We start from the raw sequence: 19,045 nt of genomic DNA on the forward strand, positions 1-19,045 counted from the left end.
GAATTGTATTAAAGGGTCATAACATTGGGAAAGTTGAGAACTACTGCTGTAATGTATTGAGCAGATCCATAGGATAAGTTTGCTCTACATATGGAGGAGAAGCACTCAGTACTAGTTGACTGCGTCTCCCCTAAAATGCCTCGAGTGATTGAGAAACAAAGACTTTATGAGGCACAATTTTATTTTTTATTAATTAAATTTTTTCATTCATTTTACATACTAACCACAGTTTCCCCTCCCTCTACTCCTCCTACCTTCCCTCCTCTCATCTGCCCCCCTCCCCATCCACTTCACCTACATCTCCCTTCACAAAGAGGCAGGCCTCCCATGAGAGTCAACAAAGCATGGCACATCAAGTTGAGGCAGGGCCAAGCTCCCCACCCCCTCTGCATCAGGGCTTGACAAGGCAACCCAGCATGGGGAATAGGTTCCCAAAATCCAGCTCAAGTGCCAGGTACAGGTCCTGATCCCACTGCTAGGAGCCCCACAAACAGACCAAGCTACCCAACTGTCACAGACATGCAGAGGGCCTAAGTTGGTCACATGCAGGCTCCCTGTCAGTCCAGAGTGTGTGAGTTCCCAGGACCTCAGGTCAGCTGTCTCTGTGGGTTCCCCCATCATGACCTTGACCCCCCTGGCTCCCTACAATCCTTTCTCCCTGTCTTCAACAGGACTCCTGGAGCTTGGCCCAGTGCTTGGCTGTTGATCTCTGCATCTGCTTCTATCTAGATAAAGTCTCTCCGATGAAAATTAGGGTAGTCACCAAATTGATTTCAGAAGATGTCAAGTTCAGGCACCCTCTCCATTATTGCTATGAGTCTTAGCTGGGGTCATCCTTGTGGATTCCTGGGCATTTCCCTGGCATCAGATTTCTTCCTAACCCCAAAATGTTCCCCACCCCTGTCAAGAAATCTCTTTCACACTCTGCCTCTGTCCCTCATGTTCCCATGCTCCCATTATCCCCTGTCCCCAACCCCCAGTTTGCCCTGAAGTACTCTTCTATTTCTCCTTCCCAGGAAAATCTATGCATCTCTCTTTGGGCCCTTCTTGTTACCTAGCCTCTCTGGGGCTGTGGATTGTATATATCCTGATTATCTTTTACTTTACACTTAATATCCACTGTAGCTGAAGTTTTCTCCAGTCCTACCTGGCCCATGGTCAGGGCAAATCTCTCTCACCCACCAGTCCTGCATCTACTCAGACCCAACTGAGTAAACACACAGAGACTTATATTGCTTACAAACTGTATGGCTATGGCAGGCTTCTTGTTATCTAGTTCTTCTATCTTAAATTAACCCATTTCTATTAATCCATACTTTGCCACATGGCTCATGGCTTACTGGTACTTTACATCCTGCTCCTCATTGTGGCCACTGGCAGCATCTCCTCCCCAGCCTTCCTGTTCCCAGCATTCTCCTCTCTCTTTGTCCTGCCTATACTTCCTGCCTTGCTACTGGCCAATCAGCACTTTATTTATTAACCAATCAGAGCAACACATTGACAACATAGAGAACTTCCCACAGTAATCCACCTATGAGTGAGTACATAGCATGTTTGTCTTTCTGGGTCTGAGTTAGCTCACTCAGAATGATTTTTTCTAGTTTCATCCGTTTGCCTGTAAATTTGATGACTTTTTTTTCTTTTACAGCTGAGTAATACTCCAATTGTGTAAATGTACCATGTTTTCTTTATCCATTCTTTGGTTGAGGGGCATCTAGGTTGTTTCCAGGTTCTGGCTGTTACAAACAACGCTGCTATGAACATAGTTGAGCATGTGTCCTTGTTATGTGATTGATCATCCTTGGGGTATATGCCGAAGATTGGTATAGCTAGGTCTTGAGGTAGATTGATTCCCAATTTTTCCAAGAAACTACCATATCGATTTCCAAAGTTGCTGTGCAAGTTTGCACTCCCAACAGCAGTAGAGGAGTGTTCTCTTACTCCACATCCTATCCAACATAAGCTGTCATTAGCAATTTTTATCTTAGCCATTCTGACAGGTGTAAGATGGTATCTCAGTGTCATTTTAATTTGCATTTCTCTGGTGGTTAAGGATGTGAGTAATTCTTTAAGTGTATCTCGGCCATTTGAGATTCTTCTGTTGAGAAATCTCTGATTAAATCTGTACTCCAGTTTTTAATTGGATTATTTGTTATTGTGATGTCTAGTTTCTTGAGTTCTTTATATATTTTGGAGATCAGCCTTCTATCAGATGTGGGGTTGGTGAAGGTCTTCTCCTATTCTAGAGGCTGCCATTTTGTCTTATTGACAGTGTCCTTTGGCTTACCAAAGCTTTCCAGTTTCTGGAGGACCCATTTATTTATTATCAATCTGTGTCCGTGCTACTGGTGTTATATTCAGGAAGTTGTCTCCTCTGCCAGAGCATTCAAGGCTACTTCCCACTTTCTCTTCTACTAAGTTCATTGTAACTGGACTTATATTGAGGTCTTTGATCCACTTGGACTTGCATTTTGTTCGGGGTGACAGATATGGATCTATTTGCACTTTCATACATGCTGATATCCATTTATACCAGCTCCATTTGTTGAAGATGCTTTTTTCTCCCATTATATAATTTTGGCTTATTTGTCAAACATCAGGTGTTCCTAGGTGTGTGGATTTATATCTGGGTCTTTAATTCAATTCCATTAATCTACCTGTCTATTTATATGCCAATACCATGCTGTTTCAGTTACTATAGATCTATAGAAGAGCTTGAAGTCAGGGACGGTGATACCTCTAGAAGTTCCTTTATTGTGCAGAAATGTTTTAGCTATCCTGAGTTTTTTGTTTTTCTATATGAAGTTGAGTATTTTTCTTTTGAGATCTGGGAAGAATTGTGTTGGAATTTTGGTGGGGATTGTATTGAATCAGTAGATTGCTTTCAGTAAGATTGTCATTTTTATTATGCTAATCCTACTAATCCATGAGCATAGGAGATCTTTCCATTTTCTGATATCTTCTTTAATTTCTTTCTTCAAAAACTTAAAGTTCTTGTCATACAGGTCTATGAAACACATGCTTAACTTAGGGTTTTGTGAGTAAAAATTCATAGTTTAATTGTTTTTAAAACTTCTACAAAGTTTTAAGGACGTTTTAACACCCTAAATTGAATGTTGTACAAAAATTCATAAGTACAAGATAGTTTTGAAATTAAAAATTTAAATCAGCCTCTTAAATGAATTTATATCATAACCATAATGGAACTTTATTTTTATTTTGACAACTTTATGGCAGCAGAAGTACATATTTTGTTCTAATAAAATCAGCACAATCTCTTAATTTATTAATTGGTAAAAGGCAAGTATCTGTCAGAAATGGCTCAGTGGAAAACAACAATAGGTCTGGAAAACAAAACAAATATCTTTTTAAGTTGCTTTATAGCAGTTTTGTAACAATAAAATGTAGATAGATTTCTAAATGGTCATATTAAATGAAAAACATGGAGCCAAAGATAGGAGTGAAAGCCTTAGAGAGATCAGGGAAATAGGGAAAGCCACAGTCAAACTTACCTCACCAACTCTTCAGCTTCCAAATTCAAGTTACTTCCTGTCTACCCATGCCTATATGCATTGCTGACCTGCCATCTGATTTGCTCTCTCCATTCAGCTACATCACTTCCTCTTCCTACACAGCTCTGTCACTTCCTGTCTGTCTGTACAGATCTCCAGGGTTAACTAGTTTTGGTGTTTAAGGCATGTGCCACCACACTTGGCTGTTTCCAGTGTGGCCTTGAACACAGAGATCCTGCCTGCCAAGTGATAAGATTAAGGGTGTGTGTCACTGTTGTCTGACTTCTCTGTTTACCTTAAAATGGCTTGCTATTTCCAATGATCTCCAGGCAAGCTTTATTTATTAAAGCACAAATAAAATATCACCACAATAAAAAGTGTATAGTTTATGTTAGGACAAATATTTTCATGAAGACACATGGCTTGAGGTTACAATGTCAAGTATTTTAATATAGTATGAATTATAATGTCATGGTCAAAATTCAAAGTCTGTAATGGGAATCGATGAGGTGGTGTGGAATGTATCTGCTGTAATTCAGGTAGATTCCAGATACACATGTCTTGCAGATGTGGTAAGCACCCTCCATCATGCAGGAAGTGGATGGAGTAGACAGAACAGAGATTTCTAACAAATGGGTAAGAATCTAGTGATATGATCTAAGTCATCAAATCTTGTCTATTGAATCGATTTTTGTACTCTTAAAATTTTAGAAACTGTAAGAAAGATGTTGGCCATTTCTGCCTCTTAAAAAACTAGTCCTCAAAATGCAGAGATCTAATGAGGGCAAGGAAGTCAGCTAAAGAGGCAATCAGTAAGTTCCGGAAAATATCAAGGGGCCAATTACCCACTCCCACCCCAAAGAGTGGCGGTTATAAACAAAGGACAGTCACTTCAGACAGAAGAGCTTCCACTCATATGTTGTGAGCGCTCGGTAATTATCTCCTAGTAAGAAACAGCAAGCAAAGCAGAAATCACAGTTAAAAGCCTTAAGTTAACTCAGACTCAGTCTTCGAGACACACCCTAGCAGGGCCTGTTAATGAGTAACTTAACAGGTGCGTGCTTCTGACACTCTTGTTTTGAACTATTTTCTTAAGCAACGTTGAACATAACTATTTAGTTAATTGATGCTATTATTTATATTAAACAAATAATTTAATTAAAGAACTCTTCTCCACAGGCTGCAGAAAACAAATAAAGGAACATATTTTAGTTAAGGCCGTCTTCACACTTAAGCCAATTTACATTTTCAATTAAACTCAGAAGGTAATCATAGAGCACAGGCTAACCACTGTGCAGGGCTGGCAGCAGCAGGGAGCATCAGAGGCACAGACAGGTAAGCTCTTGAGTCTGGTGTAATCAATTCTCCTTGCTCAGTTGTTACCGACATTTTAAAACCAGTGAAACCATCAGTAACGTTATCTTGTAAAAAGCAGCAGTACAAAATTGACTGAAGGAAACAATGTCATGAACTTTGAAGAGTCACATAGTAGGAAATAGGTGGTTTACTCCCAAATCAGTTACTCATCAACTCCATTGTTGTTCTTCTAAGTAATACAACACAGTACTGTAAACTTTATCTAAAACACCCACTATGGAAAGAATTCTATCAAGGGGAAGTCAATAGAAATCTTGGAGGAGAAATGACACCAGGGAAGACTGGGCTGTCATCCTGCAACATACTCTCAGGGAATTTGGAGAGACCATTAGGGATCCCCCTAAGCAGGCCCTTGACTCAGGGAAAAGAACACATGCATTTTCCTGATGAGTAAAATATGCTGTCTCTATGAGGCCTGAGCCCTAATGTCGGGAATTGATAATATGCTGAGACTTCAGAGTGAAGACAATTAAACTCTTCTTCCTCCTTCACATTGATGAGGATGAGAAGAGAAGAGCAATGGGAAAGCCCACAGACAGAGTGACCCCATTACAGACTGAGAGCTGCATTTCAAACAGAATAAAACAAAGCAGGTCAGCTGAAAGTAGAATTGCTGACATAATAGAAGATTCCGGGATGGTTAGGGCTAATCACAAAGGATAAGACAGACTGAAACCGACAAAGGCAGTTCCACAGAAGGATTATTGACCTGAGCCTGCTCTCATCAAAAGAAAAAGAGGAACAAGAAAATGAAAAAAAAAAAAACCCTTAAAAATATAACACAAATATAATAGGGAGAGAAAGGGCAGGGGATTAGAATAGTATCTAATGATATAGTAAAAATGTGCATGAAATTATTGTAATTAATTATATTAACAGTTGTGTTACAATAAATAAATTTTTATAGGTTTCAAGATTGCATATAAAATATGTTGTAATATTTAACATTATATTATTTAAATTAATAATTGTTCTTCAGATGCACTAGCAAAAGCAAGTTTCCCTTCTCCCACCAGAGAAGTTATAATAGATGGTTTGGCCATAGATGCATGGAATTGAACAGCTTGTCATCTACTTTAGCCATGTTCTTTTTACATAGCAAAATCAAGTATCCTTAAGCATTGAGGAATTCAGAACAGAGCTACTGTGAGGCTTTCTATAAATTTGATGATGAAATGAAACCCAGCCAACTTAATTAAAATGGAAATATAGCATAAGGGAACCAAGATACAAAGATTATTCATGATCATCTCCCTATCACACAACTACATTTCATAAGAGAATGTCAATCCTGAAATACAGAAATCAAAACAAAACAATTAGGATGAACAGGTGTTCTAAAGCAGAGTCAATTGAGCTACACTCAAAATAATATTACTTAAAGGCAATTTTCTCTGCTAATTTTTATCAGAATTTTAAGATCATCTTTAAGATGAGGTTATCTCTGGTGAAGATATATTTGAACTTTACCAACTTCTAAAATTTTCCTCATTATCTTTCTCCCACTAAATGGAAGGAACAGAGTATATTTTTAATATTGGGAATATTTTAAGTGCTATAAATATCTATTCTGTGGTAGGTAACCAGAGTTGGAGCCATGGTGTGTGAGGTGGTGGAACACTTGCCTGTGTGAGTCCTGCTTTTAATTCCCAGCACTTCCTATAACAATGGTACCACAGTCCTCTTTTCTTATGTATATGTTTCTGCAGCTCACAAGTTCTTAACCACACCAGAGGATCAGTAAGAGTGCACAGTAAACGCCTTAATATTTTGTTCTTTTCTCATTATTTTATTCTCCAGATTTGTTAAATATTTTTTTAATTTATTTATTTTTTCTTCTCTCACATATAACATCCCAACCACAGTTTCCCCTCCCTCCTCTCCTCTCACTTCCCCGACTCCCCCAGATCCACTTCTCTGCTTCCCTTCAGAAGAGAGCAGGGCTTCCAGGGATATCAACCAAACATGGCATGGCAAGTTACAATAAGACTAGGTACATACCTCACATCAAGGCTGGACACGTCAACCCAGTAGGAGGAAAAGGATCCCAAAAGTAGTCAAAAGAGTCAGAGGCAGCCCCATCTCCCACTTTTAAGAGTCTGACAAGAACACCAAGCTATGAAATCATAACATAATGCAGAAGACCTAGGTCAGACCCATACAGTCTCTCTGTTGCTTCTGTCTCTGTGAGCCCCTATGAGGCCTGGTTAGTTGACTCTGTCTGTGGGCAGTGTTCTCTGGGTGTTCTTGATCCCCTTGACACCTACAGTCTTTCCTCCTCTTCTACAGATTTCCTTAGGTCTGTCTAGTGCTTGGCTTGGGGGTTTTTGTACCTGCTCCTATCAGTTGCTAGATGAAGCCTCTCTGATGACAATTATGCTAGGCTCTGGGCTATGAGTGTAGCAGAAAATTATTAGGAAACATTTCATTGAATTTTCTTTTTTTGCCAGTAGTATTTGGTGCTATCCTAGGTTTCTGGGCTATCCAACCTCTAGTTCCTGGTCATTCAGGTAGTGTCAAGCATGGATTGTCTTATGGTGTGGATCTCCTGTGGTGTGTGATCAAGTTGGACCAGTCATTGGCTGGTCACTCCCAGAAGTTCTGCGCCACCTTGCACATCTTGGAGGCAGAACAAATTGTAAGTTGAAGGTTGTGTAGCTGTATTCGTGTCCCAGTCCCTCCAGAGGAAGCCTTGCCTTGTTACAGAATTTTTTTTTTATTCTCAACTTTAATTCTTGATGATGCTTCAAAGGTGGAAAGGCATATTGAGAGATTCAGAAGCAAAGTGAAAACTCACCATCTATTTATATAGGCTGAAATCCTTGAAATCCTAGAAGATAAATATGTAAGGGAAGAAGACAAGGTCCTGTGTTTAAGTGCCTAAAGCTGAATGTACAAAAGTAAGAGTTAATCCCAGAGACTCAAAGGGAGAGTTGGTTGCTCTGGCTGAATGTGAAGTGGCTTCTGACTCATTCTTTCTGGGTGGCAACAGAGCTATGTACCTCATCTGGGAGGCAGAGCATTGTCAGCAGACCACACATGTTTTCCCTGGTGTCATACTTGTCCTCCAGGAACTGCATATCTTCACATTTTGACCATATTTCCTGATAATATCTGATTAAGTGCAGTCTGTCTTTGACAGTTTCATAATATTTAGAATTTAGTTGGCAGTGTATTCACCTGTGTCCTTTTGATAGGGTGTGTGCTTTTTAATGTATTCCTGGTCCATATTTCCCAATTATGAACTTCTGGTAGCCACAGTCGTGGCTGCCTTTTCCTCTCCTATACCTGTGATTCTTTTTCTTCCACATCACTGGATGTAGTACTCAGCACCTATGCTCACATTTACCTGTGATATTTGGATGAACTAGCCATATCCACTGTAAAGGATTTTAGAACTAGAATAAAAATATTCATTATCAACAATATTGTGGAACATCAATGGGAGGTAGAACTGAGTAGTTCTTAATTTAATGAAATTCAAACATACACTATTCCAGCTCACAGGTCAAATCTTCAGTATCAGCAATTAGCTTTGAATTCTCTGGACTGAGTCAGAGAAAAGGACTTGTATGAAAGTGATTTATTTGGGATGTAATTCTAAACAGCAAGGGAGAGCAAGACAGAGATGGGAAAGACACTGTAGCAATTTTATTGGTGTGGAAGGAAGACTTCATTGTGTGGAGATACTATGAGAAGCATACAGGATTCCTTGCCAGAGCTACCCAGCCAAAGAAATGGAGGGTGAACACTTCTGCCTGAAGGCCAGATGCTGCAAGCTCCTGTCTATCGGCACAAGTCCTCTGCTGGCTGCAAACTCTTTCAGGAGTATTTACTCCACCTGCAGATGGTATTTTAGAGACAGGGTTCTCTCAGAAGAAAGGAAAGATGCACAGGGTTGCCATGATCATGTGCATAGATTCTTCTTCTTCAGTAACAGAATTATAGTGCCTGTGCCTTGATCTGTAATATACTTAGTTCTTATTAATATCAGTGCAAAATAGCTCTTACCCTAAGAACAAAAACGATACTTTATTCTTGAGCCAAATGTGAGTGATTGTGACTCAGGAACATGGCTTATTCAGATTCCCCCAAATGCCACATTTTAATTTGGAAACAGTTTCATGAAGCTTCTATAGTTACAGAGAAAAATGCCATAAATAAAGGCATTTTTCAAATATGTGGGTGGAGACAGCAAGTAGATGAGTTACAGCACAGTGGGAAACCTCTGTTATAGATTTCAGATGCTGTCTGATGGCAGTCTTAGCCTTTGCATTGATGGAAACTAGATCTTTAATACATCCCAAAAGGCTCCACATGATAGTTAGGGATGTTAGGGCAGACAGAGAGACACACAGTGAATAGCTATTAACAGGATTTTTTAAAATCCTTATATTATTTTGTGCTGGATCTGCAACATCCTGACTCTACAATCCCAGAGCTCTGCTCAGCCTATCAATTTTGCAGAATCCTAAAAACTGGTGTGGCTTTTTTCTGGGAACTTCAGTTTATACTAGCTTTTAAGATAGGGAATCAAAATGCCAAACAAGCAGGATGACAAGTTGCATCAACAACAGTGAGGAAACTGAAGGTATTAGGTGAAGAAAAAACAAGGGGATACATCCCTTTAACTGGAGGTAAATCAGAGGGTTTTTTTTTTTTTTTTGCAACTGTTTATTTTAGCCATGATAAAAATCTGGGGAGGGTTGAAAGATGTGAGCTATGATAAATAATCTTTAAGAAATGAAAACAAGAATATTTATCTTAAAACATACTCTTTAACATTAAAAGTATGTAGGCAACTCCAAGCAATGAATATAGAAATAATAATTTTAAAAAAAAAAGAGTATTAGGGATAATGGCCAACTACTGGCAAAGCAGAACATACTGCTCAGCATTTTTCTTTCAATTCAGTATTCAGAGAGTTATATTTGGAGGACTGTGAAATGTGTTTGGTCAACCACTTTATGTTCAGATTCATGTGTGTGGAAGTAAATTTGGTCCATCTGTTCTTAAATTATTTTCTTAAACCACTAACATTTTATTTAGTAAGAACTGATCTCCAAAGAGTCTTATGACACCCTTGACCTTCTGCCAAACTTGCTCCAAAGATCTGAAGCATGACTGTTATGTGCTGAACCATAAAGTAAGCAAGAAAACAAGCTAAAATGTTGATTAACATGCAACAGTATCATTCCCATTACCATTAAGCACAGGGAGAAGAAAAAAATTAAGAGTAGATACCTACATAGGACCTGTATTTCTTATCACTTATAAGCCAAGATACAGTGTCTAAATGGTCTGTGTAGACAGCAGATGCCATATAAATGTTTTGTGCATGCACCACATATTCAAAAAGAGAGTAGCTGACCCAAGACAGATTTAGGGGTACTGTGGGAAATGACTTTTTATGTAGTACTTCAGAGAAGCCTCCAATATCCCTGGTGACTACTCTACTTTCTCTTTATGGGCCTGTCATTTGCAATGTCTCCTTACACTGTGTGGTTATGAAGGCAGGATTTCTATCAAACCCTGTTTCTCTATCTTTCTGCCTTTTTCCTAGCTTTCTATCTTCTTCTAGCCTCATTGACCCGAGGACTCCGGGATCTATGTCTTTAGCTGGACTTTCACTCCTGAGCACGGCTATTTCTAGATTTCCCACAATTTGCATAATCAGCACCCACCTCAAAACCAACAGTTTTATGAACACTCAAAATCTGAGCCTGGCACTGGTCTTGATCTTTAAAATATGACCTTTAAACCCCTGTCTTTTGTTGCTTGTCCCTGCAGGCCCACTCATCCAGTCAGTGTGCAAAGCTTGTCCATTCCTTCTCTTAAATGTTCTCCAGCCTGATGCAATGATTGATCACCCATTGTCTGAATACTCCCATCTCCTCCCAAGTGGAAGACTTCTCCAGCTCAGTGTCCATTCAGGATAATTTCCTTAAAGCAGAAATCTGATCATTGCTTTTCCTGAATCCATCTTCTTTTGTTTCTTCCTTCACCCTTCCTACTCCCCTCCTAATTCCTCTCTCTCTCTCTCTCTCTCTCTGGAAGAACACAAAAAAAATTACTGTTTTTGGCAAATTACCAGTATGATACTATTATCCATGGTCTCATGTCATATCTAAGTTTGTTGTGTGTGTGTGTGTGTGTGTGTGTGTTTTACTTTTTTTTTTTTTTTTTTTTTTTGAGACAGGGTTTCCCTGAGTAGCCCTGACTATCCTGGAAGTTGCTCCATAGACCAGGTTGGCCCCAAACTCAGAGATCCACCTACTTCTGCCTCCAGAGTGCTCAGATTAAAGGTGTGGGCTGTCACTGCCCTGCTTATACCTTAGCTCTTTAAAGTCATTCATCCTACATAATTGAGATCTTGTACACTTTGCCCTGCATCCTTCCTAGAAAGTTGAAAAGCACCATGCTGCACCTGTGAGATATCTTTGCTGTTTTTCATGTGTATGCGGAGTGTGTGTGTGTGTGTGTGTGTGTGTGTGTGTGTGTGTGTGTGGTCACATGTAGGTGTGCATGTGTGCTTATATATTCTATTTATGAGTTGTAACCCCCCAAATTGTTCATCAATTCAAGTTAGAAATAGAGATCAGAAGTTTAACTTAGAAATTCATGACAAGAAATAAAATGTATAATATATTAAAAAATCTTTGTGTATTTGCATGTATGCCATTATCTTCTCTAGAAATAGAAAATGATTACTTTTAATGCAGATATCAAAGAAGGTTCAGTAAGGCACTGGCAGTGTTATTAACCTGTTGGGGGAAAGAGGAAGCATTTCTATGGCATGGAAACAGAAATAATTATCCCAAATATTGGTGAGCAGCCAATTCTACTATAAATGTAGTCGCCCATGTCTCACAGGGACAATGAGTGTTCTTCAAATTCCTGCATTACCATCCATATTGCTGGCCTCATCAGACATTTCCACTCCTAGCTAGACAGTGGACTTCATTATTTTCTGTTAGAAAATAATGTTGTGCTATTTTAGGTAAAAGGCAGATAAAATGGTAATGATTCGAAATGTCTAAAACCAATGTTACTCAAATTACAACTATTTAGAGGAAATTATAGCAAAAAAAAAGGAACAAGATACATTACTGGAAGATGTTGAATGCTTATTAATAGCTACCTCATTGATTTTTCTACGTTTCCTAGAACATCAGAGATTGATCTTTAAGTTGACCTATACAATTAATGTGAAAATCTGTATTTTCATCATCAGTTTTCTGGATGATATTTTCCAAAGACTGTTTTTTTGTTGTTGTTTGTTTTTTTAAATAGAATTATCATGTTGCTGTTTAAACTAATACTATTCAAAAGAAACTATTTTCCTGGAAGAAACTCAAACTCAAACTCACCAAACAACAACAATAAAACAAACGAATAAAACCACTGATGAGTGACTGGAAATGAAGCCTGATGAGACAGACGACGCAGCAGCTTTCAGGTCCTCAAGTAACATGAGGGTGTGGGAGGGTAATGAATACCTCCTAAGAGAAGCTTAATTCATAAAAGTCAGGAAGACTCATGAAAAACATGTTCTGGGGCTCCAGAGGCTCTGCCTTTTCTGTTCTTTCCTTGTGCTGGAAAGTAGCCACAGAAACTGTGAAATGTAAGCAGAAATATAATTTGGAGTCATAGCACAAAAGAAGTTGAGTGTTCTCCATAACCCATCTTGGGTTTTCTTTGCCATTTTCTTCTCTACTGGCACAGACAATCCGTACAATGTTCCCAGGTCTTATTGGATAGCCCCTAAAATGAGGTATATTATAGAGGGTCCTGGGGAAAAGTCAATTTGGTGATGAAAAAAAAAAAAAAAAAAACAATGGAAAGCTGGAATTGATGCTGAAAGGAGAATACAGCCCAGTGACTCTTGGCACAGCAGGCTGGAGTTAAGCTTCCAGGGTTATTTTCTCCACATCTGCCTTCCCGATGAACAGAAATTCATTGCTCTGGCAGTTTCAATTTGGACCCAGTTGTGACAAAAAAAAAAATCTGAAAGCATAGAGGAGAACACAGAGGAGATCATTGCCTAGTGGTTCAATTTGATGCCCCAAATAACAGGCCTTCAGCACAATGGGGCAGGCTTCCAGTCAAAAGGCTAATAGCTAAGGCTGGGATTGGGATGTGGGAGAGTTGGGGAAGCCAGCCCAAGGGGCTTCACCACAGTGGCCCAAGGAGAGTCTGCATAGCATCACTCCACCTAGCCCTGCCATGAAGAAGGACCCAGCAGTTAGTTCACTCCTCTACCACTTATAAGAAATACAGGGTAGATTCCCAGCATGTTAAGCACACTTATTCTAAACTAGGATACTAAAATTACAAGGAGATGACACATCTAAAGGCATCAAGTGTGCTCAGCAATACAGCACTATCCCCCCTTTGCACATAATTTATTCCTAATGAGTACTGGAAGCTCACTGTGCTGATCCATCCTGAACTGTAAGTCTGTGGAGTTCCTGCCTTTCACTGTCTCCTCCATGTGTTGTTTAGTTGTACAGGTTAATCGTTCAGGCAAGCATGAGATGTATTCCTAGGGTCTTTTAGAAGGATGTCTCATCTTCAACTATGTGAAAGGAACTAGAGAATCACCTAAAAGGCAACAATTTGGATCCCACTGCTGTTTTCAGAGATCTGATGGTAAATTCCTTTAGAGCCTGCCAAACTTAGCACCAGTCTCCTTTTAATGAAGCCTTTAGGGCACCAAAAGGCGGGAGGAAAGACTATAAATTGCTTTTCTGAAGCACTACTCTCCTATAAAATAAAACTAATTTTTGGTCATACTGGGAAAGATCAAAGAGAGAGAAGCTGGAGAAAATACACTGAGGATTTAGGGTCATGTCCAAGCTTGCTGCTACCTTGTTAACCACATTTCCTAGACAGAAGGAAGGGATATACAACTGAAAGATGTTCTGAGCATTCTTACTAGAGCTATGCAAATGAATTTATGGCACACTTTTCCAATCAGCAATAGTTCAGGAAGGTATTGCCGTAATCTCACTCAGAGAGAATGTTAACTATCCTATGGTACAGACCGTGTATGGATAACATCCCCCACCCCCAGCCTCTGTGTGTGTGTGTGTGTGTGTGTGTGTGTGTGTGTGTGTGTGTGTGTGTAAGGATCTGCCTGTCTCTGCCTCCCCAGTGCTGGGTGACAAGGGAGCTTTGCTGTGCCTTGCTAGGTGGTGGGGATCTGAACTAAGGTCCTGATGCTTCCATAGCATGCATATTAAACCTGTGCCATCTCCTCATCCCTCTTCTAGTCTGAAACAATAGCTCTCAACCTGTGGGTTGCAACCCCTTGAATCATTTATCAAATATCCTGTTTATCATATATTTACATTACAATTTATAACAGTAGCAAAAACAGTTATGAAGTAGCAACAAAAATAATTTTATAGTTGGGGGTCACCACAACATGAGTAACTGTATTAAAGGATTAGGAAGGTTGAGAACCACTGCTCTAGGTAGAAGAAAAACTGTCTGCAACTCAGGACAACTCTAGAGGATGAGTAGAGATTTATGTTGATAGAGAAGAAAGTTTGAGGAGTTTTATAAATTCAGTTTTGACCCAAACACATACAACTATATATACAATTATATATACATACCATTTAGCACATATATACTATGGAGTGTACATATAACTAGCACACCAGTTGAAGGACCTCTACTGACAAACATATAAAAATAATCCGACAAAAAATTTGTTGTGGAATATTATTTTAAGATGTGTTACATTTGTTTATACTTTGCTACATTTGTTAAATGATACAAAGATGTGTTGCATTCCTTTATGTTGCATTTGTTTAACTCTGTGAAGCTGTGTTACTTCGCCTATCTAAAACACCTGCTTGGTCTAATAAAGAGCTGAACAGCCAATAGCTAGGCAGGAGAAAGGATAGGCAGGTCGGATGGGCAGAGAAAATAAATAGGAGAAATCTGTAAGGAAAGAGATCAAGAAATGAGAAAAGAAAGGGCTGGCCACCCAGCAACACAGCTATCTATGGAGTAAGAAGGAAAAGATGTACAGAAATAGAGAAAGGTAAAAGCCCAGAGGTAAAAGATAGATGGGATACTTTAAGAAAAACTGACTAGAAACAAGCCAAGTTAAGGTGAGGCATTCATAAGAAAGAATAAGCCTCTCTGTGTGTATTTTGGGAGCTGGGTGGTGGGTCCTCAAAGAGTAAAGAATAAAAACAAATAATAACAGAAATTATTATCTTCATTCTTTGTAAACCTACATGATTTCTATCATTCAATTCAAGCTTTGCTATTAAAGTATGTAGAATTCTTGTCTTAGAAGACACTTTACAGCATTTCTTAACCATAAATATTACTTGCTCACAGAAGCAGACATGCTTTGAGATAGCTAATGACATCCCTAAATCCATTACCATGATGTAAAGACATTCAAACAATTTGGTTTTGGTTATAAAGATGTAAATTAGTGAAATGTGAAGAAAATAATATCCCTATCAGTGTGATTTATGCTCAGATAACAGCAAGGGAATGCTATGACAAGTGGCTGTCACATTGATCTGTTGACCCTATCACACACACACACACACACACACACACACACACACACACACACACACACTGGTGATGGTTTTATGAAGTTCAGTCCTGCTTTTGTGAAACCTGCCTGTCTTGGTTATGATTAGTCATGCTGTCTTCTCCTTTCCTGCCACCTGACTGTTAATGTCACATCCTTATAAGTAATAAGCAACATGGTGCCAGTTTAGTAGGGTGACATGTTTCAGTTTCAAGTAGTCATTTTGCATCTTGAAGAAAGGGAATTCAGCAGCCTATCAGGATTGCTGTTTCTGTTTCAGTTCCTCAGTAGTCAGTCATGGTAGCTTGTGCTTTTTTGTCTGTCTTGCCCTGGGTGTATATATAAGAGTCTTTCTCCAACGTAAGTAATAATTGTGTACTCCTGATACCAGGCAGCAAGTCAGGCTTTTGTATCTTTCTCACAGGAAGTCAATCCTTTTATAGACAGACTGAAAATTCCAGTTGCTTCTGTCTGCTTCTGGATTCCAAAGCCTTCTGGACCCAGTTTCTCACCTGCTTATTCCATTGTATTTGTTCGTTTGTTTATTTTTAATGTTTCTGGTTCTTAGAGCTGTTTGACTCCTTTCTGACCTTGGCTTTATCATTTCAGTCAGTTCTTTCTATGTTTAACTATCACTGCTCTTCCCTGTGAGCAGGCAAGTCTTCAGAGTATCAATTTGCAACACTGCTTTTACTTGAAGTTCTCCAATTTTGTCTGTACTGACTTTTCCCATTGCATTTCCAAAACAGCTGCTTAAAGCAGAGGCTCAAGTGACTCTGTTTATCTAAATACATCAGAATTTTGCATCTTTTGAGTTTAGGCTAAGAAATTGAATCTCTCTCCACCAGAGCCTTCTATTTATAAGCTAGTGCTTTTCTGCAACAGAAGCCCTGAATAAATGATTCATTTCTTTGGTTTTAGTTGGTGCATGGGGCTAAGTCTGTGAGAGAATATATTAAATATGACTTTACTGTATTTTTTTTTTTTACTCTTTGGGGGCCAGCCACCCAGCTCACAAATAAATACACAGAGACTTATTCTTACTTATGAATGCACAGCCTTAACTTGGCTTGTTTCTAGCCAACTTTTCTAACTTAAATTATCCTCTTTCTCTTTAACTACATTTTGCCTCTGGGCTTTTTACCTTTCTTTATTCTCTATATATCTTTCCTTCTTACTCCATGGCTGACTGTATGGCTGGGTGGCTGACCCCTGCTATCCTTCTCTCCTTTTTTCTGCTCCTCACTCTCTTCCCTATATTTCTCCTCCTATTCATTCTCTTTGCATGCCAGCCCTGCCTATTTCTCTCTCCTGCCTAGCTGTTTATTTTTCAGCTCTTTATTAGATCAATCAGGTATTATACGCAGGCACAGTAACACAGCTTTACAGAGTTAAACAAATGCAACATAAAAGAATGCAACTCATCTTTGCATCATTAAACAAATATTCCACAGCATAAACAAATGTAACACATCTTAAACTAATATTTCACATTTACCATCTTAAAATTTTCATATTTGAGAATTCATATGAATTTCTTATATACATTTATATACATGCATGTACACACAGAGAGACATACACCTTGATATTGATTTATTCCCAATTTACAGAAATTCACAGAGCAAAGTCAAACATCCTTATTTTTCCTGATTCCATTTTGAATCACTTACCATGGTGATGTTTATGGGTATTGAGAATCTGTTGCATTTGCTTAGACTGAGTAAAAACATTTTTGAAAATATGGCTTTTGCTTTAACATGTTTCCAAATCAAGCATTTGTTTATTAAAACAACATTTTAGCATTTACCATCAATGAAGAGTTGCCCTCCTGTTGCATTTTGGAATAAGGAGATGGTCTCCTTTCATGAAGCATGAGCATTAGGTATCTCTGTTTGATAAGATACTATTGTGTATCCCTTATGCTGCTATACTAACAGCAGTGGAAGAATTAAACAGAGAGACTATTGCCATTATTCTACAGGTATATGATGAATGGAGAATGATCTATGGCAGCTGAGGATGACCTTGAAGTTTTAATTCTCCTGCCTCCACTTCCTAATTACTCCGATGATGGGCGTGACCCATCTGTTGACCTTGTTATGTGCTACTGGAATATTGAAGCCAGCCCTCCATGCATGCTACATTCTCATGCCCAAATTCCTCTGTATCTCCAGCCCCAAAGCAAGAAATTTCTTTTAGACTGAATGACTACTAAGAGAGGAGAAAATTAAAAGGAAAAACTGTACATCTTTTCTGAAAATGTATAGTTTTAACATGTATATAAATTTAAAGAATTGCTTTTATTTTTAGTGTGTATACCAGCCAGAACAGGATATTGGATCTCCTGGAGCTAGAGTTACAGGAATTTGTGAGTCACCCAACATAGATGCTAGGAAATGATCTCTGATCCTCATAACACATACTCTTAACAGCTCCAATCAGAAAATATTGTAGTTTTTAATTATGAGTAATCAGCTAGAAAACTTTTCACCAACTAACAAATTGATTTTTTTTAATTGTACCCAAATATTATTATTTTTCTGGTTACTGAGAAAGTTTGACAATATTTGAATACAAGGATCTCTTCTCATATTTTATTGGGGACCCAGTGTTCCTGAAAACTGTTGAAGTTGGCCATGGGGACCACAATTTGTAGCCTGGAAGAGAACATGTGGCCACTATAAATGCTGTTTTGGTGTTGTAGATAGATGTGAGACTTGAATGTGATTTTATGGGTATCCTTCATTGGTGACAACTTCTATGGTACAAATGATTAAGAACATTGTGTTTGTATTTATTCTCCTTGTAAATGTTCCCTAAAACATGCACTGTAGGTTTATATAAGGTGCTAGGGGAGCAGAAAAGATTGTTCTTCCCAATTCAATAACAATCCAGTAAGGAAAATGAATCATCAGTGAATTTCAGGAAAACTGTAACACATTTTTGGATATCTTTAACTCTGTCTGTGTCTCTTTGATTTGATGCTTACTTAATGTTCATTCTTCATTTTCAGGATGGGGATATAGGACTGAGTTTCTCTGTCTGCTTCTGTAGCAAAGTGAATTTTTGTCAATATAGCACAACAAAAACAATAAAGGTTTTTCTTTTTGAATTATATAATGATTATAGTCCTCATTAGAAAGATATGTTTTTAGCATGTCTTATGAGAGAGTACAAAATGTGCAAAGCAAATGACTAGAGCTCATTCAGATCTTAAAATATTAGGTTAGCTACTAGTTTAAATATTAAAAGGCCCTAAAGCATAAACCAAGTGTTGATTGCTGTGGTCATTTAGGATTATAACCAATCACTGTGCTGGCATTGCTACAGTGGATCACTTGTGGTATTTAGTAAAGATATGATAGCAAAAGTTTCCACACTGATACACAGAAGCTTTCCAATATTGTTATTTTACAAAGAATACATAAATATACATAGAAAATACATACTCATGCTTAGAAAGAAACCTGTTTGCTACCAATGGCTATCTCTGGGTAACTGCCTGGTACATTCTGCTCTATATGTGCTGATATTGAATCTGTGGATTTCTTTTGTTAGGATGGCCATTTTTACTGTATTAATC

General features: G+C 38.5%; 1 protein-coding gene across 2 annotated transcripts in view; it reads left to right on the top strand.

Moving 5' to 3' along the window:
* Ppp1r1c (protein phosphatase 1 regulatory inhibitor subunit 1C) overlaps positions 1-19,045 on the top strand; it is a 109,561-nt gene that overhangs the window by 25,773 nt on the left and 64,743 nt on the right. The gene's annotated exons all lie outside the window — the stretch shown is intronic.

This window comes from Onychomys torridus, chromosome 4 (assembly GCF_903995425.1).
Source record: "Onychomys torridus chromosome 4, mOncTor1.1, whole genome shotgun sequence".
Taxonomy (NCBI): Eukaryota; Metazoa; Chordata; class Mammalia; order Rodentia; family Cricetidae; genus Onychomys; species Onychomys torridus.